The 25,529-nt window shown below is 40.0% G+C and overlaps 1 protein-coding gene across 6 annotated transcripts in view; it reads right to left on the reverse strand.

Moving 5' to 3' along the window:
• Positions 1 to 25,529, reverse strand: part of NTNG1 (netrin G1) — a 300,251-nt gene that overhangs the window by 177,796 nt on the left and 96,926 nt on the right. The window lies entirely within an intron of this gene.

A 25,529-nucleotide genomic window follows, 5' to 3' on the forward strand; every position in this document is an offset into this window, starting at 1 on the left:
TCTCCTTCTCTTTCTTCCCCTCCCTCCTTCCCATCCTCCTTCCCTTTCTCTCCAGTAGATGCTGGCTCCAATTTATCAGGACAAGATAATCCACCACTTGATTAGGTTGGTAGGTGATGACAAGAGCTCTGGCTGGATGTCTGCCGAGGTGGCGGCTGGAGATATGAACTACGTGTTTATATATAATCTTGCCAATAAATGGGCAGCTTTCGCAGCAGCTTTCCTTCTGTGGCAAGGTGAAAGTGAATTATTCTCCTCTTGACCTTTTCATGCATTAACTCAAGTGCTGCCACCTTTGCCATATCTCCAAAAGGCTATCTTGTTTGCAGGCTAGGATAGCCTGGATACACTATTCCAGGAGCATTATAATGGACTCAAAATCATTTCTGCTCAATCATCCCTGTATCGGTTTGGTTTCTGGCAGCCTAAACACAATGGATTGCAAACAGTGACATGCTGTTGTAGTTAAATACTGGTGGTTTCATTGGCAAACACAGCACAGGTGCCACTTCACCAGGAGACCATGCTTCTACTTCTGGGGTTGTAAAAAGGAGTGGCATGGAGTGAATTTGTGCCATATTGTGGACAGTCCCAAAATGCCATGGCTTACAAGAAGGATTTTGAAAGCTATACTCCCCAAATCCATTTTCCAAAGTCTGATTGAGCAGCAAAGCACAGTGGATTTTGCAGAACAGTTATAATACTGGGCATGATAAGTATAAAAAACACATTCACAAGCCCCTGATTAAAAAATAAATAAAAAATCAGCATCCTAGCCCTTCCGTGGCACAGAAAGCTAAAAGTAGGGAACAGGTGAATGTGTTCGGATGCAGTCAACTATCTTCAAGCTTCATGGTGAAACTGTGGGAATTGTGGTTCTTCAGGTTCAAAACAGCCTTACAAATGAGTCCTGAAAAGGTACTATCCCAGAACAGTTTCACCTGCCATCTTACCGGACCTTCCCAGATAAAACCTTTGGTTGTACATTCTCAGAAGGTAGTGATGGCTTTCTAGTGCTTGGCCTTGTGGCTTATGAGATTCCTTGTCGGGGTTCCATATAGTCTTCTGTCCTTATTTAACATAGGAAGGTAACTAGGGGAAATTACCTGGCATTAGGGCATGGGTCTCATCATTGTGCTGATGCCACCCAACTCTGCCTCTCTTTTTCAGAGCCTGAGCAGACGGGCCAAATGAAGTGGTTTCCGGCTGCTTTGGCGGCATGCTGATTAAACAATGCATGCCTCCAAAGTGGCTGGAAGCCACATTCCGGTCCTTAGGACCAGAGCAAAAAGGAGCTGGGATAGTCCAACTCCTGGCAATCCCGGTCAGCCCCTCCACAGCTTGCCTTGGAAGAAGGGCCATGCAGACAGTGGGTTTCTGACTCACTTCTGGCTGGAGCAGACCTGGGCTGCTCTTTCGTACCCATCTGTTTACCCCTCACTTGATGTCTAGGAGGCCATGGAAGTCTGACTGCAGTGAGAATTTGATGTGGTAAAACAAACTGAGGCTAAATCTAGACAAGGCAGATGGGCTGGCTAGCTGATAACATGTTCAGTCAGGTAACAAAGATCCATGCCTGGACAACCTCTCATGTATACTGCTGTAACATACTACACATAGAGCTGCCCTCAGAAAGTTTTTGGAATCTAGCGCTAGGGCAAAAAGGTAAATTTGTTGCCTGTTATGTGCTTGAATGGTCATGTGTTATTGGCTTTGAAACAGCTATATGTACTTTCAGTTTAGGTATGCCACATTGAAGGTGCTAGTTTAGACCTATACACATGATCGGCAACAGGGAAGCACTGTGTATACCCGAAGAATCAAATATTAGCTACTGATGGGTTAAATACTGTTCAAGCAAATGGATGGCAAAAAACCCTGCTTCTATTCTAATTACTAAGAGTTCATTTTTACATCAAGGTAGGATAATAACCCTCTGCATAATTAATCTTCCCCCCTTTTCACCCTGTATAATTACTATTATATTTCTTTCCATCTCCTAACCTTAGGGCTTCAAAGCTGTTCAATCACTCCCACTGTGTGATGCACATCTCCATTAATGGCTTCTCCCCTGGTCACTAGGTAAGTCATAAGACATATATTCATGTCAACTCTCCCAAAAGAAAAAAAGAAGTAACTAGTTCTGCCTTTCTCTAGAGGGGTTTCTCCTACCTGAGGCATATCTAGTCAACATGCTTTTTACAGAGGTTTGCTTTTCATGGCACATAAACTGCTCTGAGAGCCTTTCTAGCTGAAGAGTGGATATAAATACCTTAAATAAATAAGTTTATTAAACTCTGCACTTTTAAAAAAGTTACTCTGACATTTGCACTAGCGTTGAGGCAATGGCAACCGTATGATATTTTCTCTGTGTAACAGAGAGGTAAAAAGAGCCTTGCTGTTGGGGACAGTAATACCTGTTTTTCTTCCAAACAAAAGGCTTTAGCACTACAGAGCGAGACAGCACGTGCTTTAAAAACCTAAGTGCACCATGCAGCCAGAGTTAAGATTTTCCAGTTCCCAGTCATTTTATCAGAGACTTATAGCACAATCCTTCCCTTGTTTACTCAGAACTACATTCCACCTGGGGCTCAATCACATTATACAATTATAGCACTATGATTCCACTTTAACTGCCACAGTTCTGAGCATCAGCAGAGAGACATTTGGACTCCTTAAACATTTAGACTTCGTACCAAACTGCAAACCCCAGAATCCCACAGAATGTTCCTGTGGCAGTTAAAGTGGAATCACAACTGTGTTGTGAAAATGGGCCCCTGGATATGTGTTTCTGGGATTGGGAATAAGCTCTACTGATGTTAATGGGACTCACTTTGGAGTAGCCATATGTAGGACTGCAAAGCACTTCTCTCCCTCTCACTGAACCAGTAGGTTTATAATTGTGCAACTGCAGCTTAAATAGTAAAGAGAAAATCTATTGGTGATTGTTTGCCATGAAACTCAAACACTGCTAAAAGAGTGATTTGTAACTGATGTGATGCAACAGAAGAATACAATTTCTAAAAAAGTGTATTAGGACTTCTGACAGTAGATGTATTTGTAGTAGCATTATTACTTCTTGTTTCTAACAGCAACATAAAAATGCAAGTTATGAATGCTGCAGATTTGTGTTACTCATTTCAAGCCATGTTGCAAAAACTGTCCTATCGCAGCTCATGGCACTGAAACAATCACAACACAGTCTCAATAAATATGTCACATTTTCTCATTGACAAAATATTCACTGAATATTGAAATATTGATACAAGAAATCTGAACTTGCCACATAAGTAAGAAAAATATTTCTCACACAGAAATGAACATCCAAAAAGTCTTTTGGATTGCAATTGTATATCCGCTTAGCTGAAAACCAGCCCCATTAAAGTTAATGGGAAGTTCTTTTGAGGAGTCATGTCTAGGAATGCACTCTAAATAAATATTCCCATAAATTCATATGTATAGATCCTAAGTATGTACTGTATATATTAATATAATTAAATTAAATGGAATATGATCCGAACAATGGAATTAGGCTTGTCTTGCTAACAGGTTGCATACCTTTAACTGTAATTTCAAAGAACATCTCAATTACAAGTGTGTTCAAACTAGGTCTGTGAAAATCTCTCAGTCATTTCATTATGTTTCTTGGAATTACATTCATATTTTCTTACAATCCTTGTTTCCTATTGGTAAGGAGACTTAATATTTTCTTTCCCTAGTAAAATTCAAGCAAAAATTTAAAATATATTTTTCTTAATCTGCACATATATTTTCAAAATTTGTCTATTTCCCCTATGATTCAAACACATTTATTCATGTGTGTTTTTCCTCCCAAATATGAATATTGTAGCCCTTCACATTTTGAAATATGTGTATTTTTGGTTGTGAATTTTGAATTGACTGTAAGCCTCACCAATGTGTGCATGCTAAAGGTGAGAGATGCATTTTCTCACAACATATTGATTTGTGTGTGTGTGGCAATGCAAGTTATGTCCAGCCTGCTGGGTCCAATGAAATTTCCTTCTATCCCTGGTCAAATCCATCAGACAACAATTCAGCCAAGAGGAGCACTTTTATGGCTTTCTGTGGAATGAAATGCACTTAACCTTGGGTAGCTCATGCCCTTGTTTTATCATTTTCCTAATTCCTTGTTCTAACTGTAGTGGCTGTGGCTTCCATATAAGTATATAAAAATAAATTTGTTAATATTCACATCGTCAAGAAAAAAATGGTGTGCCAACACTCAAGACACCCTACTATGGAAAAGGAAAGCAGCCATGAGATTTCTCACACTTTGTTAGCTGGGGGTGAAACAGACAGCCCTGATGGGGTGCTTGGAGGCACCCCATTGAGGCTGGATTAGGGCTGTGGCAAGCAGATGCGGTGCCCCAATCCAGCCAGTTTCAAACCCATATAGAAGCAGAAAAAATCTGCTCCTATTTGGGGCAGAAAAAAAGCCATCCCTTTGCCTTTGGAGCCAGCTTTTCACCAGCTCTGGGGTGTGTGACATCTAAACGCCATGTCCCCAAGTCGCCCGAAAGCTGCCTGGCATGTAATAACTGGCACAACTTCTGGGAAACTTGGGGGATTGGTGTGTGTAAACATAACACCCTCAAGCTGGCTTGAAGCTGGCTGAAGCTGCTGGTCTGTTTTGGCTCTTGGTTGCACAAAACACACATGGGTTGGCATCCGGTTGGTTAGCTCCAACTAGAGAAGACCCATTCGATTGTTGAATGTTGAGTCAACATACAGGTAAATCTCATTGATTCAATGGGTTTACTCTATTCAGGATTAAGAATACAATTTAAGACATAGGTATTCTTTTTCTATGTAGAAAAACTGTTTGGAGGCAGAAAAAGATTTTCTACATAAAAAGTACTAAAGTGGGTCTGGTGCATTTGTGGGCTAGCCTCTTGTGGACTGGAGTATCCACAGTTTGCCAAACCACATATTATTCAGTGGTGGCACAAACAGAGATGTACGAATGTGGATGCCCACATGTTGCTGCCCATTTAAAAAAAAGGGGCACAGCCACCCACATTTTTTTCCTATTCATGGGTGGAGTGGGGGGCAGAACTGAACTTCCACAGATGGGAAGAATCCACTGTATTTTTAAATAGGAGACACTGGATTTTGCACAAAATAGACCTATTTGTGTGCAAAAATACAGGGGCTTTTTGTGTACAGAAAACACATCTTCTGTTTTCTATGTAGAAATCAGTAGCAATTTTATGCAAATAAGCATAAATTTAAGTGATTTTCACAAATACAGATTCTTGTGCTTGTGGAAACAGTATAACAAAGACTTTCATCAACCTTTGTGTTGGTAATTTGTATAAATATGCTGACTGCTGGGGAGAAAACATGCTTTCTAGGGCAGAAAACATGTTTTATTTGCAAAAAGCAATATGCAGTAGTATATGGTCTTCTACACAAATATACTGTTTTTTGCACAGTATATTATATTTTCTGAGCACATCAGAATTCCTGTTCAAAAGAACCACATTTATTTTGCATGGATAAATTTTACCAAATGAAGTCCCAAAGCATAAATACTGCTTGAAAATGGCATATTCTCATGGAGTTGAGACACTGTGGCTGAAATTATTTGTTCTTGCATGTGAGAATAAGACAAGTGAAGATTTACATCTCACAATAAATCTGCTTCTGGTTTTAGCCCAGACTTTAAGGTGCTGAATGCTACCCACAAAATAGGTTCAGCAAATGAATAGTTCCTTTAAAGTTCAGATGAAAACCTAGCATGGACTCAGCAGTCCACAGACCTGGAAACCACCAGTTGCCATTGCTCAATAAAACTGCTTCTACACATCCTTCATGTTAAATGAAGCAGAGAGGAGTTGAAGACAATAAAGATTACAAGTGAGATTGCTAACAAGCACAAGTGGTCATTGGGGGGGGGGGGGGAAAGAATTTAACATATTTAGAGACACAAAGATCTACAACTTTGCTTGTCTTCATGTCCATCCACCCAAAAGGAAAAAATGCCAAATGTTGCCAGCTCTGTTGGGATTTATACATTTTGAATATATTTAAATGTGCTCTTTAGAGAAAGAGGTCAGGAGTATATAAAACACACCTTGACTTGAAATTAAGTCAGCAAATGAGAGCAGCTGCAAAGTCTGTCAACATATGGCTTGTCTAGGTAACTAGTAGTAGCCTTGTTTCTCCTTTCTTGGCACATGTGTGAATGTATGTGTGCACATACACAGAAATAAATCTATTTTATCTGGAGGTCAGGGATATGAAAAGGTAGAAAATCAAAGCTACTGAACAGCAAGTTGGAGACATTTATATTAAACCACTCTGAAAGCAGGTTTTTCTCTCTTAAATCACAGCCAGAAATCCCTAAATGCAGAGATCTGCTGTGATTCTTCATGTTGAAAACTTGTGCTACTCAAATACCACACACCAGTCCCTCAATGCTAGCAGACAGCTTGTTTTATCAAGCTGAGTGGATAACCCAGATTGCATACTACTGTGTCTCCTTAAACATGACCTGCTTTCTAGCAGGTAGGAGCTGCTGAAGAATATTAATCAGCTGATTGGAAGGAAATGGGCTGGCTGAGAAGGTGAAATTCATCCCCAGGGCCTAAATCCAATTATATGCCATCACTAGAGTAGACCCACTGACTCAAAGTCTGAATAGCAACTCAACCCTTATGTAAATCCCACTGATTCAATGGATCAACTCTAACCTAACTGCAAGATGTGATATCCTGTGTACATCAGCTGCATCTACGGTGCAGAACTAATGCAATTTGGCACCACTTTAACTGCCATGTTTCACTGCTATAGAATCTTGGGAAATGTAGTTTCTTGTAGCACTAGAGCCCTCTGGCAGAGAAGACTAATTATCTCACAAAACCCCAAGTCACAGAACTCCATAGCACTGAGCTATGGCCATTAAAGTGGTGCCAAACTGCATACTGAAAGTTTAGGTGGGCATAGGCATGGAGAAGAAAAGAATGACATTTGCTCAGCTCGAAATCAGTGCAGAAAATGTTTTGATTGTGAACTTTTAATCTAAACAGGCATTCAATGATTGGTTGTGGGAGAATCTTTTTTTTTCTTTATGGTATATTTTTAAATGAGTCCATGTTTTCCAGTAATCAAACACTGGACTTAAAAGTATTTTATTTATTTTTTAAAAAACTAACATAATCTCTCAATAAATGGGGAGGCATTTTTTGAAGAAGGCATAGCCCTAGATATCTTAGACCTAAGAGTTTATTGCACCGGCCCAGGAACGGGCCCATTGCATGCTAAAAAGGGGGCATTCTGGGAACGGAATGGGCCCCAGAATGCATCTTACCGCATGGAGGAACGCCACAGCAGCTGCCGGGTGTTCCAATCGTATCCCCGCTCTGTTCCAGGGGGCGCAATTTGGGAGAACTGTTTCCAAGCGTTCTCGGAAATCGCGCCCCCTGGAATGGAGCGGGGATGCGATTGGAACACCTGGCGGCAGCTGCAGCATTCCTGTGTGCAGTAAGATGCGTTCTGGGGCCCATTCCGTCCCCAGAACGCCCCCTTTTTAGCACGCAACGGGCCCATTCCTGGGCCAATGCGATAAACTCCCTAGTGTCTCAGGCCTTCTGCACTATTTTAGTTAGCCCAGTAGCTAATGGAAGCACCTACTCTGGTTACTGAACTGAAATTACTGAACCCTTTTCAGGGATAGCCCTATGTGGAATATACTGGAGTAGTCCAGTCAGAAGTTTATCAGAGCATGATTAGATTCAAGAAGAGCATGACACTAGCAAGCTTAATGTAATTGTTAATTTAGTTTTTAATAAAAAGAATACCTTTGCATCTAATAGGTTTTACTTATACTTTGTTTTAATTTATTGTAAGCCACTTTGGGTCTTGTACAGGGAATAAGGTGGGATATTAGATAAATAAATAAAATGGTATTTGAGTATGACAGTTTGTTTAATGTGATAGCCTGATCAACTGTCTTTTATTATCAGCTTTTATTATCAGGTTATCATGTTGTTTTCATATTGTAGTAAATCACTGTGGGTTCCATGTTGGAAGGAAGGTGGGGATATTAAACAAACAAAACCAGAGAACAGCTGTTCTATGCCCAGAGCTGTGTGTGCAGGAAACAAAAAAAACTCCACAACATACGGTTCCCTGCAGGATTGTGATTATCTCTCTGTGTGTTTGTTTTTAAGTAACATTCTAACTTTTTCAGTTCTGGTGACATCTGGTAATGGTCATTTACACTAGAGATAGCCAGATGTGCCAGTTTCACTTTCCTCCAAAATGCCCAAGTATCCAAGCCTAGCAGTCTAGCTGGAAGGTGTTGGGAAGAGCAGGTCAAGTGGTCCACCCTCCAACACTTTGCCATCATTCACATGCCACTGAGTCTAGGAGCCGCATGTTGCCCACTGAAATAAACACTGCAGTGCTGATCCCAGACATTTTGGGAGACATGGACTAGGGGCCACAGCATAACGCAAGAATTTCTAGAGCAAGGGCAGGACTATGGGAAGCAAATGAGGAAGGAAAAGAAGGAGGTGCTGGCATCAATCATGTCTGCTCCCCGCCCCTCACATGGATTTTATGTGGCAGCCTTCTCACTGCCACATAACTAAACACTAAGGCAGTTATGCCAAAATCCAGTCTTGGTATATGCAGAACAAAGGCTGTGTCCTTCACCTGGATCTGCATGCTCCTTTCAGTAACACATTACTGAAACTGTTGTGTAAGCAGATCACTCCAAATGAGCTTCCTGCTAAATGACTACTGATAAAGCAAAAGAAATCAATCAATACATTCTATTTGGTTTCATAGTTCTGAATGCTGTTTTTAGAGGTTAATGATTGGATGATCATCAAGACTGCAAGAATGAGAGGCCTGCAGCAGGAAGGACTAGGCAGATATTCCAATACTGCCCAATAAAAGAGAGTCTCTGAACTTTAGGGAAAAGGAGAATTGAACCAGAGCTGGAGAGTCCCTCAGTTGAAAAAAAAAATGGGACGTAGTTGACTGTCAGTCATATATGTATGACTTGCACGGTGCTGGTCTAGGAAAACCATGAGGGCCAGGAAAATCATGTGATGAGTGTTTCTAGGAAAAGGTTTTAACCAGAACCACAGAAGAGAATACAAACCAAACTGCTCTTGTCTTAGATGGGGGCAGTGGTGAGGAACTGATTTCTATAAATTAAGGAGGCAAAGGGGATTTTGTTTTATTCTGGTTTTTGTTTTAAGTTGCAAAGTGGGAGAAACTGAATCAGGCAGTTTTATCTGTCCAGGCCTAGAGCTTTGAATGTTTAACTTTTAAAAGTCTTGCTTGGAATTCCTATGTATTTTAAGCCAGAATCACTGTTTATTTTTTTTAAAAGTTCATACTGAGTTAAAGGTGCCATTTCTAAGAGGCTCTTTAGTTTGAATAGCTATATGGCAGGAGAATACAATGAAGTTTTCTCTATGCTGGAAAGAGTTGAACCTAATGTCTTTGGCAGTACTAATGTGAGAATAATAATATTTTAGTTCGTTTAACAACATCTGTAAAAAAATTCACATACAGGATGGAAAGAACTGTAGATTTAAAGGACAGCTGAATGTAGACACAAGTAGAACTGACAGATTTCTATCCCTAGTAGACAATTTAAACCCAACCACGCTTATGATGGGCCCTGCCTCCCCAGTACGAACATCAACAGAGTGTAAGGCAGACCTCTCCCCTTCTGCTCCTCAGCTGCTTACTGATGTGCACAAGCCAAGACACAAACAATACTGAGCAGATGGGATGTATAAAGGATGGGTCTGCCAAAACATCAGTAGCTGCTCTCACTGGAAAGGAGGTTAAAGAACCCTCTGCCTACATTCTAACTTCAACAGAAGCCAGCCAGCCTTTGTCCTTTTAAAAATATGGCCCCTGTTAAAAACGTAATTGCTGGGCCAGGTTCCAGGCACTTGGAGCGAAATAGCTGCCATGTGGAGGCTGTTTCTACCATAGTTCAATGTGTGTACAGGCTCTTATTGGGAGATTTGGATAAAGAAGCCTCAGGCAATGTGAACTAATGTTGAGCGTGAGATCATGCACATGTGAATGGCTGCTAGATCTGCAGATGTATCGCATAGGTAGGGCACTCAGTGCCCAGCCTTTGCTAAATGTTGGCATTCATTTCCTGGATTAATTTTGAGACCACTTACAGAACTTATATTTCAAATATTTCCACATTTTCAGACAAACATGCATAAATCCCAGCAATCACTTCACAAACAATGGTGCATTTCTCTGTGTTTGGGCATTCAGAAATGAATATGGCATGGTCAACTGTCCTACTAGGGCTACTAGACTGGAAACTGGAAATGGCTGCTTAAACTTCAGTAATGATTGTGTAAAAGAGAATTTCAGCAGATGTTGTTTCCTTGTCACACAACCAGGTAACAAGCAACACCTACTAAACTTAACTCTTCTATACACGCATTAAAAGTGCAGGTATTAGGCCCATGGGTTTCCCTAAATATCCCTCCTTTTTGATATCAGAAATTCAATAAAACATAGGCTGGGTGACTCTTCCACAATCCAAATACAGACATCACGATCAAAGAATAGTTCTCACATGTGGGCTAGCAAGGCAGAAGTTGCATGGGCCCCCAGTTTGATCAACTGATTCTGGACATTCTGGAGGAAGCTGGAAACCACAGGATCACAGGACAAAGCACTGGTGATCTTGTACGTTAATCCTCTCTGCCTGGAAGTGCACATCTATTGCCATCTATTCACACCTAAGTGTTACCACCTCGGAAAACTACTGCAAAGTGAATCCAAATATTTCAAAGCAACTCCAAATCCACTTTAAAGGACTCCAGAACCATTTGGTCTTTTGAATCCCTTGGAAGCTGCCCCCCCCCCCCCCCGGCATATTTTTTGATAGAAATATTGGGACGTTTTCAGCAAGTCCCTGCTTAGTCCAGCTGCAGGTGGAAATGCTATTGGTTTGCTTGACTAGCAACTCTATCGCTCGCCAACCCCACTTGCAATGGGAGCTATTGAGTCCTCTATTTGTTTTCAGAACCACTCTGAATGGAATAAAGATTTGCATAGGTATTTATTACCATTAGTGAAGTCTTACATCTAGTCCAAACCTCCCACCTCTTATTTTTCTAGTCCTTGTGTGTGTGTACATGTTTGTTTGCTTAAGTGAGTGTGTTTATATCCCTTTCAAATAAAACTCATTTTCATTTGGAAACCTGCCTCTGGAATTCTGTGCACTTTGGAACCACATAAAACTGGGATAGGTCTCTTGAGACTGAGGTACCCAGGTCATTCTGTATCTCTCTTTATTTGAACTAAATCTAAATATTCCCCCAAATCAAGCAGAGGCTTGGTGTCCTCTCTGGACATCAGAACCAAGAGGGTAACATGGGCACCAATTCCAATTTTCATTCTGGAAATCTTAGGACCACCAAATTTCTGACATCTTTAATTAATATTGGACAATCTCTGTAACTTAAAAATAATATTGGCATCATAAATATCAAGAATATGAGACCGTTCTGGACCCCCTCGCATATGGGGAAAAACACATATGCTCAAACCCCATTTGTTTTAATGGGGAGCACTCCCTTGTGCCATGGGCGCATGTGCCATTATACCTCCCACAGCTTAACCTTCCACATAAAGTTAAAGCCACGTATGGCACACCCACGTATGGCGTGGGTGCACTGTATGGTTAACATATTCATCTGTCCCCACTTCTCTAGCTACTACCAACTGAGAGCAACAAAAACCATAGTGTAGCACAGTAATAAATCAAAGAAGGAAGTAACTATGGAGGCATTCAGACTAAGAGGCTGTACAGATGCCACATGCCCCAACTCTGCTCCCAAGCCACTGATATTCTCCTGCAGTGCTGTGTTTATACACACTCTGCTGAAGAAACAGTAAAAAAACACCGCCGCCATGGCAAGAGTGGCTTTTTGCCAGGTCAAAAAGGAATGGCATTTTGCTGCTTATTTTTGCCCCTGCAAACTGTCGGATCAGGGCCGCAGTGTGAAGGGTAATTAATGCAAGGGCAGAAAATTCCATATAAAAGACAATATATCTTCCTCTCCTTAAAATGTCTCGCCACAGCCCTGATCCGGTGCTCAAAAGGGCGGGATCAAGCCGCCCCTTACCCACTGTCTGTTTTGCTCCTAAGTTTAGTTTAGTTGAATTCTACTTTTCCAAGGTAGGCTATGCAATAAACACCAGTTTATCAAAATGTAACGCATATTAAAAAAAACATTTTACAAACCATATTGCTAAACTCAAAAAGGTAAAAGCAATTCATTACAAGTGAGATAAATTAAGTATAACAGATAAATAACCTGACCTTAAAACATAACAAGGACAGGGCAACATATAAAATTAACCATGGGTTGCATTTAGATTTCAGAAAATTCAAAGGGGAAAATTAGTCATAATTAAACTTAAATCTCACTGACTCCAGTTGAAATCCAAGCAACTAATGTAGCCTAATTCCCATCCATACTATTGGTTGTGGTTTTAAGACCCATTTAGTCTAATGTCCTTCTCAACAGAAGAGTTTGACAGTTAGAGCATCTTCAAAAATTGTTGTCTAGACTTTCTTTAAAGATCTCCAAGCAAGGAGGTAATTGGTAGTTGGTGCCAAATAGCAACTGTTGCCACAGATGAATAGCTGTTCTGGTTAAGAAGTTTTCCCTAATGTCCAACCAAAATTTTCCCTCTTTTAATTTACACTATTTGATCTAATCCTGGCCTCTCAGACAGCAAACCACAAGTCTCTAGGCCATGACTTCACATGTTCCTGAAATGGAATGAGACAATGCAGAAGGAACTCATAGGCCTGCTTCACTTGTGACCAAACCGAATACCGATCATCAGCTATGAATTTAGGGATGTTTACATCTGTGAAGTCTGCCTCCACATATGTTCTTCCTTTCCAGTCTCCTCACTATGAAGTGATCTTTTAGAAAAAGAAAAATAAGATGAGATCTGTTTCATTCCTTACTTATTTTTAATACTTGAACATTTTCCTCTGGATTAATTACAGAGAGTATATACAGTGCACGTTTGGTGATTGTGCACAGGGATCTACACTTGTCAATCAGTGTCAGGATCCTAGAGTGCAAGGTGCTTCCTTCCTGCAGAAAACACTGGACATGGAAATTGGTAAGGGAAGATGACAGTCCTTCATAAATTTTATAGATGTGCTTAGAAAAATACTGATCTGCATGTCAATAAAAAAAAACTTTTCCTAATGATTGCTTCAAATCTAGGTGCTATTGGACTAATTTTTTATTGTCTTTATCATGTTTTGGTTGCTTTTTAAAATTGTTGTAAGTTAATGTTTTTATGTAAACATTCCCATGTTTTTAAACTTTAAGCCTTGTTTATAACTTTATGCTATACCTTGTTTTAACTCCAGCTGTCATGATTTGGCAGGGATGATCCCGCTTAATTATCTGCCATTCCACTTTTCAGATGCGTTAAGATGTCCCCCTTTCACTGTCCTCCTCCCACTTTCCCCCTTTGTCAGCAGCTTAATTCCACTGCTGCCAACTGAGTTCAAAGTGCAAAAGTAGTTTTACTCAGTTAACTCAGCAGAGGAAAGATGTGAGGAGGGGTGGACTCTTGCTGTTTTCAACAGACCAAATCAAACTGCTGCACACTGTCGTCCTCATTAATAATGTTTCCCATCTTGACCACATTCTGATATTGCTTGGCCACAGTTTTAAGTTGTGAAATGTCAGATATGATGGTTCTATTTTCACTTACACTGGTTGCTGCTTTGGGTCCTATTTTTGGATAACTAAAAATAAAAATAAGAATCAATCAATTAAAGAAGTAAGAAGAAAAGGAATGGAACTTTTCATGACCAGTTACAAATTTTGTGGCCCTTCACTATGGCACTGTAACTTCATGAATGACCTCTTTTTCTGAAGTAGGTTGGTACACCTACATATGTGCATATATAAACACACTCATTTCATTTAAAATAGAATTTTCTTGCAGTCTGCCAAAATGTTTCACTACACTGCTGACTTCTCAAAGTGTGATGAGGCAAAAATAATAACATCATAATGTTATCAGCGGCAATGTGCTAATTAATAGCAGCCCCAATCACTCCCAGAGGTGTTGTGAAATAACACATATTCTTCAGTATGTGGTGATGCAGAGGAAGAGGTAAAAAAATAAAATCAGAATCCCACAAATTTCCTTGCTAATTGTCAGCAAAGTATTTAGAAGCCATTCTGTTCAATTATTTAGCAATCTTTTATATATTGTTCCTTAAAAAAGGAACGAAGGTCCTTTCCTATTTAGTCCAGCTGAAGAGTTGCTACTTGGAAGTCTTCAGCTAAGATCTATTCAAGGCTGCCTGCTGGTCACAAGATAATTAGCGCCAGTTGCTTATGCTCAAGTCTGTTAGATGTCACTGGAAGAGAAAATGTGCTTTGTTTTGACAAGTAAGGGAATGGCTCCCCCTCTCCTTCTGCATTCATTTTGGCATTAGGCGCATTAAGGAGGATTATCACAAGGGCATTAAAATATGTAATCAATCCTTTTAACAGAGATCTCTTTCATACAGCTTTCCTGCCACCCAGACTCTCAACATATTTCCCAGGCAGCAAGTTAAATGGATTTCAGTGGAAGTCCTTTCATTTCCAGTCTCCTAGAAAGCTGTGGCCCTTCACTAGTGGCCTTCTCCTAGCTAAGGTCGGCTATCAGTGGGGCTAGAAGCTCCCTCTCTACCATATTACAAAATATTTTATTTCAGTGTATACAGTGGACCCTCGTTATACGCTGGGGTTTGGTTCCAAGATCCCCTGTGGATACTAAAATCTGTGGATGCTCAAGTCCCATTAAATATAATGACATAGCAAAATGGTATCCCATATAAAAATGGAAAATCAAAGTTTGATATTTGAAATTTATACCTTTCTTGAACATTTTCAAACCGTGGATGCTTGAATCTGTGTATAAAAAATCTGTGTATAAGAAGGGCCAACTGTACTTAAGTTTTCAGCGTCTTTATTTCTGTTCTTTAGCTTAGTGGCCCCTCCCTTCCTATATTCCAATGCTGACTCCCCACATGGTCCGTATTTAATATCTTCCAGGGGCTCCCTATAGGGCTGTGCATAAATAGCTTTGTTAAGACAGAGCAACTTGCAGGCAGAGAAACTGTAGAGGAGCACTTTGCTAAATTTCTCCAGTAGGAGGAAAAAACCTCCAACAGTTTCTTGGGTGCAGAGGGAGAAGGAGCAAAGCTCATCATTTAGTAGGGGCAGAAGCTAGCATCTTTATCCCCCACCTAAACTCATGAAATAGTTATTTGGCTTCTCCATCCTTCCCCCTGCTTCAGGGACATGGCCGGGGGGGGGAGTCCTTGGGGTCCGGACCCCCTTCCTTTAGATACAACGAGTAGTGCGTGCCGCCGCACTGCCTCACCCAAGACCCATTATAATGGTGGCACTTAGTCTGGACCCTCGCCCCCTTCCCAAAATCCTGGCTACGTCCCTGCTTGCTTGCCTGCCTGCTGATGTTAATGACAGCAGCAACAACTGGCCACCATACTGTATCCTCCACAATGCCCAAGAGGAAACCAACAGGGATTGGGATCTTGTAGGTGAAACTGATGGATGCATCCCCTCACCCTGTGCACACTTAATGCTCACATATATTATCTCTGTGAGAATTAGGTTTTAAAGGGAAGGAGTAAATCTGTGGATTATAACCTGACCATTCCAGAAGTGGACTTGCCATAATCAGTTGCCTTGCAGTGTGAAAATCTGACTGTATTATAAATGTGCAAATGGAAGTGCATGTGATAAAGATGTCCCTGATCTTGCTTGGTTAGCTTGATAAAACATTTTTCTGCTCTATATGACATAGTACCCAGCACACTGTTCAGATGATCTTTTAGCCTTAAAAATCTTGTAAATGGCAACTTTTTTTAAAAAAAATAATAAAGGTTTCTGGCATCAAGGAACATAATATGCAAATGAAGGGGAGACGGATATGAAAATAGGATTCTTAATTAGTGGGTCAACAGGACGCCAGCCTAATGATGCTTTCTGAAGCCTCCTTCATTTTATTCCATATATGCAGATGATTAGCTTTTATTTCTCCTGAGAAAACTAAATTACTGCACTTGAGGATATGGCTGGCCTGCCCTCACTGTGAAGGATCCTCAGGATAGTGTGATGTATCTCTATATGCACATCACATCATACAAAGATCCAGTATGTCTCCTTGGTGTAGATATTTGCAGGGACCTCAAAGAGATATACTGCATCTCAGTGTCTCCTTATATATACACCTCAACAAATGGGTGGATTATTCTGCGTCGGGTTTGTGTTACCTTTGTATATGCTAACTCATAAGCATACTGAATCCCATTTCTAAACATTATTTCATTTCAATAAATTGTCATTTATTTTTTTTCCCATTATATGTTTGCCACTTCACAGCCTGTCAGCACCCCTTAGGTGAAGTTCAACAGGCACATGTATCTTTGTCTTGTCAAATAAATGTGCTTGTATGGATTTTATGCTACAATAGGCATTTCTGTACATCATAGTACACACCAGGGATCTAATTCTTCACTTACTTTGTTCCTTCATACAAGAAAGATAATTTCAACCATTTGCTCCCTGCTCTGAGAGAATACAAGGGTGTTTAATTTTTGACCACTATTTGTGCTTTAGGACTTTGTTGGAGAACATTCATTCATACAGAGATGTGTGTGTGTGTGTGTGTGTGTGTGTGTGTGTGTGTATAATTTCCATGTCTTTGTATGTGTATGTTTGTGTGTGTGTGTATGAAATCCACAGCACCTGCACATGAAGCATATTTTGGGATGGAAAATGTGTGTTTTGCACAAAATTGATTGCTTCTTGTGCAAATGGGTTTTGGGCTTGAAATTGAAATAATATTAAAATGTTATGAAAAACTGTTCAAAAATGTGTTTCTTGAGTGTCAAGGAACTATGATGAAAAGAATCCTGAACTGATGAGAATCTCCACACTCTGAAATTTATTCTACACAAAATTTGCATATGGTATTTTTGAAATGAAAACAATCTTTTCTGCATAGAAATATTATTTTCTACCCAGAAAATGCTATGCAAAAACACCCATGAAAATTTGGACAGAATATGTCTCAAACTGCAATGCAGTAGCTTTTGGAAGGAAACAGCATTGTATACATAGAAATAGTACTTTTCTGCCCTGAAAATCAAATTTCATGAACACAAAATGCTATTTTGTGTGAAAAATTCCCGTATGAGAATTTTGTGCAGAATGTATTGAACTCCAAATTGTCCTTAGAAACTGCAAATTTTCAAAGACTTTTTCTTAGTGAGAATTGCTAAAATCAACTGCTTCCTTCACACACACACACACACACACACACACACACACAATCAGCAAGGAATTGAATCTCTTTTTGTATGGAAAATACATGCAGAAACAGCACATGAGGGTTTCTGCACAGAAATTCACTTATTCATGCAAACTGCATTAGCTTTACACAAAATGAATCAAAATTATGCAGTTTCAACACACACATACACACATTCCAGTACAGAAAAGCCACAAGCAGCTGTTGTGCATGTGTTTTTTGCACAAAATCCAATATTTTTTCACAGAAATAAGGGTGTGGTTTTTTTGTAAAATAAAAAAAATACATTTTATTTGTTTTCTATGCTGGAAAACCATATGTATTTTGCACAGATTTTCCCAATGAAGCCTCAAAATGCAAAGAATTGCCCTTTTCTCACTACATAGCTAATGAATATATGACTAATATGACTATTAGGTTAATAATAATAATATAATAATAATAAATTTTTATTTATATACTGCCCTGTGGCGAACCAATCCGGGCGGTTTACAACATTAAAATAACATACAGCATAAAAACAATATATTTCCCTCCCCCCTTAAAAAGTTATTAAACTGAATATCTAATTTAAAACCACAATAACTAGTTAAAACAACAATAAATTAAACAAAATAATACCAACCAATAAACCACTGCAACTTCAGTTCTAAAGAAAAGAAAAGGGGGCTTTGGAGACATTACTGAGACAGGTTAAAATACCTATTTTTATATAAATCTGAGCTGACAGAGGAGAGACAAATGAACACTAAAAGACAACTTTTTTCTAATGCATGTATTTGTCCAGGATGTATAAATCACACTACTTTATTTTTTCTGTGAAGCTTTTTATGCAACACTGTTGGATTGCAGCTACAAAGTGATAGGCCTAGCAAAAGCCAAATAGCCTTACTGCTATAGTTTAACTGAGCTTCATCATGCAATTTTGCAGTTTTGGTGATTTTGGAGCTCACCCAGCTGATCATTTTGTTTTTTCTTCACATATTTCTTTTATAAAATATCCTCCAGTTGAGGACTTCATTAAAACAGTTTCTTACTGTACCTCCACTGCCTCCCCCCCATGTTTTCAGTGAATATTTTTGTTTAAATTAAAATAATCAGGAAGAAAATTTCAGGAGATGGGAATAACTCTTTACCATCACAAATCCAATTTATGATTGAACATGAGTCAACAGTGTGATGAGGCAGCTAAAAAGGCCAATGCAAATTTAGGCTGCATCAATAAAAGTATAGTGTCTAGATCAAGGGAAGTAATAGTGCCACCCTATTCTGCTCTGGTCAGGTCCCACCTGGAATACTGTCTGCAGTTCTGGGCACCACAATTCAAAAAGGATGTGGCGAAACTGGAGCGTGTCTGAAGGAGGGCAACTAAAATGGTGAAGGGTCTGGAAATGAAGCCCTGTGAGGAATGACTTAGGGAGCTGGAGATGTTTAGCCTGGAGAAGAGAAAGTTAAGAAGTGATATGACAGCTCTGTTTAAACATTTGAAGAGATGTCATATTGAGGAGGGAGCAAGTTTGTTTTCTACTGCTTCAGACACTAGGACCTGGAGCAATGGATGCAAGCTCCAGGAAAAGAGATTCCACCTCAACATTAGGAGGAACTTTCTGACAGTGAGGGCTGTTTGACAGTAGAACAAACTCCCTCAGAGTGCAGTGGTCTCCTTCCGTAGAGGTCTTTAAACAGAGGCTGGATGGCCATCTATCTGGGATGCTTTGATTGAGAGTTCCTGCATGGCAGGGGCTGGACTGGATGGCCCTTGTGGTCTCTTCCAACTCTATGATTCTATAATGTATATCATAAATTGGATGCACTATCACATAGCTGACCAAAGCCCTGGACTGCAATGCAAAGACTACCAAGGTCAATTAGGTTAAGATTTTCAGGAGCCAAAATTAATTCCTATTAGATGTCATACTATGGATTTATATGCAGCAGCTATCAAGAACATTCCAAGAATAAAATCACTAGATGCTATTAGGCACAATTCCAGAGCGATATTGTTTAACAAGTTCAGTGATAGCACACATATTAGAAGTGTGCACTACAAATAATGGTAAATTCATAAATTCGGATGAATTCTTAAAATCACACATGATAGACAAAGAGCTGAGCATGTTGGCTGTTTGAAATCTATAAATGAATCTATAAATCTATTTAGATCTATAAATGAACCAGGAGCTATTGTAGCTATTTCAAGTTTGGTATTATGTGCTTCATATTCATGGTTCTTAGCTACCTTATCTGGCAGTAGTTTTCAAACTGTCTTGATGAGCAGCCTTTCATACAATATACTACAATAGTCAAAACAGGTCATTAGCAGAACACAAAATGACTATCTAGGAGAGGAGAACTGAGGGCATGGGTATCAAAACATAGGGCCAAATATAATATCACTTATGCACATTGGTCCATAAGGCGGAAGGAAATCCCATTCAGGACAGGCAGATTACATTTTCCTAAACTGGCCAAATTGCCTACAGCAGAACTGGGAATTTGCATAAAGTCTTGTTGGGATGGAGTTCAGTTTAATTGGTCTTCATCACACCCAATTCATCACCCCATTACATGAAAAAGAGGAACATTTCAGCAGCACTCTTATTATACCATATTCCAAAACTTTACTCAGCAATTTCAGCATTGGTATTTGGAGACAAATATAACCCTGTGATGCTACAATTGTCATGGGACAGAGAAAAAGTTCCCCTAGCATCACTTTCTGGAATTGATAGTTATGTAGAAAGAGAAACTGCAAAGCATAATGCTGCAAGCTCTCAGCTCAGATAACCAGCCCAAAAAGATACCGAGGGAGAAAGCAACACCACAGAAATCTCAAGCCCCTAGCTGAATGTTGTTCATGGTAAGAGAACTGTGTTTAGTTTGATGGATCACCAGTAGTGAAGTCCTGATTTAGTAACTTCTATTTCAACCAGGTGAAACTTTAATTTTACCTCCTAGACCTAGAATCTCTTTGTGGTACGGAATTCCACCATCATATTTGGAAGAGGGAAGAAAAATCAGCCAGTTCTCAATTTGTCAATGAAGTGAGACTGTTAACGTTCTGCTTGTCTTTAATTTACATTTTTAGAATGTTATCCTGAAGCTTAATTTCCATAGTCAAAGTATGCCTGGTTAGTTTTCTGTCTCCTCTAGCTTTTTGGGGCTGCAAATTAGTTCTTTGTATGCTCTCTTAGATGGTGTTTGCTGACACTGTTTAGATAATTCCAGTAACATTTTAATCATTTGATTGTTTCTCTGGTCATTTTAATTTGTACAGCAGCACTCAGTAGTAGCCTTTGAGCTTTCAACATCTTTGAACTAAGGAAGACTGAAATGCCTGGGCAGTCTCCCAAAAAAGTGATGCGGCCTTTTAATGTAATTTTCTTACTAGCTGCTTGTTGTTTAGCAGCTCCAGTAATAATAGTCTGGTGTTTGAGTGGCATGCATTTTTAACGTGGAGGTGGCCAAATGCAAGATAGAGATGCAAGTGCTAGAAGACAGCACTTCTGTCAGAAGATATTAACTAATCCCTCTCAAAAATGCAAGAGATGTTGGGATAGTTAACATAAGCACAATCGCACTGCAACAACATAGGGATGTTTGTGGATGGAGTAGTGGTAGTGGTGATTGAGATAGCAGAAAAAGATTGTTGACTCCAAGCACTTTATTTCTCCAAAGCATGGGATCCTTGGAAGCAAGGTGGTGAAGGTGGACCATTTAGCTGCCTGTGCCAAGAAATACAAAACTATGGAGGACACCTCCCAAGATTACCTTGCTCTGAGGACCATCCCCGAGCCCACAAGGTCATGCTTTGCAGAAGGAGTGCTCAGAGTCAACAGCCTTCTTCTCTGATCTCATTGCCTCTTAGATGACGAATATCTGAGACATGCTCTTTTTTTTCTGAATTCAAACTGGAGGTATACTTCAGTTTTGCATGGGGGGATCGTTTTGTAGTATGAGAGTAGAAGTATGCTAAAAATTATTGAATTAGTTTGTAATGAATTATAAATATAAAGTATTGATTATTTCTGCAGAAGCCTGGAAGACATTATTGATTTCCTTTTATACGTATTACAGTTCAGTCATATACATCTTTATTCAGAAATAAGGTCAATAAAGTTTATGCATGTGTTTCTAGGAGAACATGTGTGTTTAAGTAGATAAACAGTAAGGATGCTTATAGTTATATAGTTATATATCAAAACAGAAAAGCACTGTATGATTTTAATACAGCAGGTGCAAAATTATTATTATTATTATTATTATTATTATTATTATTATTATTATTCCACAATGAATAACCACTTCTTCCCTTGGGTCTCACAAACTATATAATGATATCCCAGGTGTATATACTATTTTAAAATTTTAGTTGGATTTTCAAGTAGATTGCAAAGAAAAGAATCAGTAAAGCAAGATAGAAAAAGAAAGGGAAATGGAATGGGAAATTCATTGGACACAAACAAGATGAGGCTGTTGATATAGGCTGACCATATATCTAAAAATATTTTCTCCAATTTGATTTCTAACAACAGTTCCTGAAAATCACCCTCTGTGGAACGGATGGGGAATGGAACAGGGACTTCCAGCGGCATCAATGGCATTCTGGCATGCAGTAAAATGCGTCATTTCCCCATTCTGTTATATTCCCGCCCCCTCTCCTTCCGCGCTGGGCCTGGTCTGCAAGTTCCATGCAATGAGGTCCATCCTACCTCAGCCCTCTGCACCACTCTATGGGGGCTCCTCAAAGTTCAGGCTTAATTTTGAGGGCCCATGGGTGCTGTGTGGTGATGGGGAAGTTGTCTCTTCCAAGATAGGTTTCTCTAATCAGCACAAAGACCTGATTGAATTCTTATTTATATATTTTTCATTATGTACTAGTGACACTATAGGGGCTCTTGACTCAAACCACTGCATACAGATTTTGGATGAATAATGAATATTTTCTTTCTTCAAAAAGAGAGAGAGAGAGAGAGAGAGAAAGAAAGAGAGAGAGAGAGAACAATAAATAAAGTCCATTCAATATGTTTTCTATATCACCTTACATTAATATGATGTTTGAGTTTTAAGGTTTGCTTAGTGAGGCATCAGAGTTGTCATGAAGCAGGTTATGGCATGTCAGAATGCATCACATCAGCTGATGATAACTCTATACAGTCATCTGGAAGCATTTTGTATTCAATAAGACCAATCAGCTCAAAACACTGAGAAGAAAATCTTATGCTATTTACAAACAAAATATAGGTTCAAATATTCATACCAAGAAAGAAGATCATATATATTTTTCCTTCTAACTTCCATCAATTTATAAAATCCTATTTCCTTGCCCAAATGTTTAGGTACAACAAATACATCTCTATTCTGAACAATCTCTGGGCTGTTGGATATAAATTAGACAAAGACAAGGAACAGAGAAGCAATCCTCTGTGGTGTTCATTAATGGTAGTTTGTGACAGACAAATGTCAACTGTAATTTACTTAAAAAATTCATACTGTAATTCTTGCTTGTACAGCACAATTTTATTTTTCAGGTTTTTAAAGGCTACTAGGAAAGTTGTAGCAACAGTAAAATTGATAAAAATGATGTGAAACAAACACATCATGATCATGATCATGATCATCGTTATTTTATTCATTCATTCATATCCTTCCTTTCTCCTGATAATGGGCCTTGGGGCAGTTAACAACGTATTTAAAGCAATACAAATTAAGCACTATACAGAAGCAAATAATAAAAGTTTAAATATAAGATTAAAAACCTAACTAAACCATTTATGAAGTTAAAACAGTGAACACAGCATTTAAAGATCAAACCTAGTTGCAAAAATGTTTTGACCTGCCAACAGAAGGAGAGCAAAGATGGAGCCATCCTGGCCTTTCTATGGAGGGTGTTCCAAAGTCTGGTAGCAGTTCCCACCAAAAGAGTCTCAAAAGGTTATGGGACTGAAAGAAGTGCCTCTCTAGATGATCTTAGAGCTCTAATTGGCTTATAAAAGGAGATACACATACAATAGAACTTTAAAGAATTCTTAAAATGTCCAGAAAAGCAAATTTTAATTATTTCCAAAATAAAAGAGTGATGTCTAGACGTAGTTAGCATGTTCCAATGACATCAGCAGGCTATCCTCAGTTAAATATGTCCAGTTCGTAAACATATTGTTGGATTAATAATGAAAGAACATTTCCACAGCCTCACAAAGGCATTGCTGGGATGGGAAGATGAAATAAATAGATCCTTCCTGGCCTATTACATCTTTCTCCTGGTCATGAAAACGGAATTTATTAGATTACAATGGTGATTATGATAGTGATAGTGATGATGTGGATCATGATAATACAGCACATTACCCAGGTAACTGTATAGAAAGGCTCTTACATGCCTTTGCTAACAGCATCATTTACCCCCATCCCTCTGATTATCCACTGATCTGATTTACCTCAGGGCTAAATGAAATTCGATATAGAATTCCTTAAACATAACCTTCTCTATTTATTTCTTTTTAAAATGAGAAGATAATCAAAGTATTTCCCCTGCTTAGGCCACAAACACAGCAGAGTCTAATGAGGCAGGGATTAGATAAGGCCACAACTTCGGTCAGCAGAGTCTGGATTTCATGGAAAGGCAGCAAAATGTTTGCTATTTAATTTTCTTATTATTATAGTTTTACCACCAGGAAGAGGAAGGAGGGCTTGTGGAAATTTCTTGTGTGCCCAAGGAACCTCTCTGGCTTTCAAAGGAACAGTCCACAGTTAAAAAGAGCACAGTATCAGAACAGATCTACTGAGAAAGCCAGCCAAAACCACAAGATGGATGACAGCTCAAAATGTTTTGGTCTAGGTGAAGCTAGGGTTGGATAAATGGCAATAGCGGCCCAATACAGACCTCCCAAAAAGAGAGGCCTGCTGGTGTTTTTTCCCCCTGCAGGGAAGCCGCAGCCCCCAAACTGTGTGGCTTCCCTGCGGAGAAAAAAAGAACCTGCGAAAAGCCATGCCAGTTATGTCACATCACGATGGTGGTGCCTGTATACATGTCACAATGGTGGCGCCTGTATGCTGTGCTGGCTGCATACTAGGCTAAAGGGACTGTGCGGCAACTGCGTGGTCCCAACCCTAGTACGGTGCGGCACCGTAACAATGGCGCCGCCACGCCGTACTAGGGCTGGGATCGTGAAGTTGCCGCGCAGTCCCTTTACCCTAATACACCACCAGCACGGCACATGTGGCCCATCTGGACCGGGCCAGTGTAACATAAAATTTGACCTCACTATCAGAATATGAACACAGCCATACTTAGGGTTGCCATTTCACAGTGGTGGGCGGGACTTTCCCGCCCCCTGGGGGGCATGCCCGGTCCCGTCCCGCCCCCATTCCCGGGTGGCTGCCCAACTCTGAGCTCCCAGGGCTGCTGCCTGCCTTCTATAGAGTGCTGCCTGTGAAGCATGCCTGGAGCAGCAGCAGGAGGACTGAAACCAGCAGGGGCGGGGTCTGCTGCACTGCCCTGCCTCTATTGGCCAGCCCTCTGCTTCCTTATTTGGGCAACATCCAAGCAGGGAGGAATTTACACTCAGGCAAGCTGCTTCCCCCTTTCTCTTTCCCCTCCTTCTCTTCTTGTTACTCCGTTTTTTTTCTTCTCCTCCTCTTCCCCTCCTCTTCCTCCTCTCCTTTTTCTTCCTTTCTTCCCCCTCATCATCTTCTTTTTCTCTTTCTTCCTCTCTCTAAGCCCCCCTCCTCTTCTTCTCAGGGGTCCAGGGCTTCTCAAGGCTTTGCCCCCATTAGAAAAGAAAAAAGGCTTTGGATCTGTCCCATAAATCCCTCCTAAGTTGAGACATACCTGGGAAAAAGAGGGGGCGAGAGGTTTGGGGGGGCTGGAGGGGGCAAGGAAAAGGAGGAAGGGGGGAATTCCTAAGAAGGCTTGGGAGTGGGAAATGTAGTTTTCAAAGGCACAAAGGACTGCCTGTGATCTTGCAAATGCTATGCCTGCTTGGAAGTGGGAAATGTAGTTTGCAATGGCACAAGGGACTGCCTGTGGTCTTTAAATGCTATGCCTGCTTGGGAGTGGGAAATGTTCTTGTAGAATTGGGGGGGGGGGGTGTTTGGCCAGAAAGAGAAGTACATTTCAGCCTTCT

Source organism: Sceloporus occidentalis, unplaced genomic scaffold (assembly GCF_023333645.1).
Source record: "Sceloporus occidentalis isolate IW3139 unplaced genomic scaffold, rSceOcc1.0.p SCAF_3, whole genome shotgun sequence".
NCBI lineage: Eukaryota > Metazoa > Chordata > Lepidosauria > Squamata > Phrynosomatidae > Sceloporus > Sceloporus occidentalis.